Raw genomic sequence first — 1,205 nt, forward strand, 5'->3', positions numbered from 1 at the left:
TTTAAAGTATAAAAAAAAATCATGTAAGTTAAAATTAAAAACTCAGAAGTATGGCAGAAACCAACACAATATTGTAAAGCCATTGTCCTTCAGTTAAAAATAAATGTTAAAAAACCCTTAGAAGTATGATCTAAGACTTCCTAGGTTGCTTCTCTCATGTCAGTTATGGTTGAAAAATCAGTTTTTCCTATCTTGGAATCTAAACTGCAAAACAACCATTTTTATTCTTTCAACACTAGCAGCACTATTCAAAAAGAGAGAAAAGACCCTCTGTGGACACTGACATTATCTTGCACACAGTTTAAATGTACCATACCTGCCTGGGTAGCTCAGCTGGTAGAGCATCAGACTTTTAATCTGGGGATCTAGGGTTTGAGTCCCTGTCCAGTTGCCAAAAATCAATAAATAAACATAATAAAATTTTTAAAAATGAAAAAATAAACTATACCGTTCCTGACATTTCTGTAACACACAGTACTAAAAATCACATGCCTCTAATCATTTGGAAGTATCTTTCTGAAACACTTTTACTTTCATGATGGCTCCTTACACATACAGATCAGATGGTACTTTGCCAACATGCTGAATGGGTGACTGACAGGGCTGAGAACCAGTATATGGACTTTGCAGGCTCCTTTTTAATTTATCAACATGTTTTGTAGTTTTCAACGTGGAGATTTCATATCATTTGATGTTATCATACATTTTATTTTTTAAATGTCATCCCATTGTGGTTTTAGTTTCCCAGATTATTCAGTTCAGTTCAGTTCAGTTGCTCACTCATGTCCTACTCTTTGCGACCCCATGAATCGCAGCACACCAGGCCTCCCTGTCCATTACCAACTCCCAGAGTTCACTCAGACTCACGTCCATCGAGTCAGTGATGCCATCCAGCCATCTCATCCTCGGTCGTCCCCTTCTCCTTCTGCCCCCCATCCCTCCCAGCATCAGAGTCTTTTCCAATGAGTCAACTCTTCTCATGAGGTGGCCAAAGTACTGGAGCTTCAGCTTTAGCATCATTCCTTCCAAAGAAATCCCAGGGCTGGTCTCCTTCAGAATGGACTGGTTGGATCTCCTTGCAGTCCAAGGGACTCTCAAGAGTCTTCACCAACACCACAGTTCAAAAGCATCAATTCTTTGGCGCTCAGCCTTCTTCACAGTCCAACTCTCACATCCATACATGACCACTGGAAAAACCATAGCCT

At 40.0% G+C, this 1,205-nt stretch overlaps 1 non-coding gene across 1 annotated transcript; it reads left to right on the forward strand.

Moving 5' to 3' along the window:
- Positions 1 to 318: 318 nt before the first annotated feature.
- Positions 319 to 393, forward strand: TRNAK-UUU (transfer RNA lysine (anticodon UUU)). Its single transcript has one exon. It is a non-coding gene; the product is annotated as a tRNA-Lys (tRNA).
- The last annotated feature ends 812 nt before the right edge of the window (positions 394 to 1,205 follow it).

This window comes from Ovis canadensis, chromosome 1 (assembly GCF_042477335.2).
Source record: "Ovis canadensis isolate MfBH-ARS-UI-01 breed Bighorn chromosome 1, ARS-UI_OviCan_v2, whole genome shotgun sequence".
In the NCBI taxonomy this organism is placed as follows: Eukaryota; Metazoa; Chordata; class Mammalia; order Artiodactyla; family Bovidae; genus Ovis; species Ovis canadensis.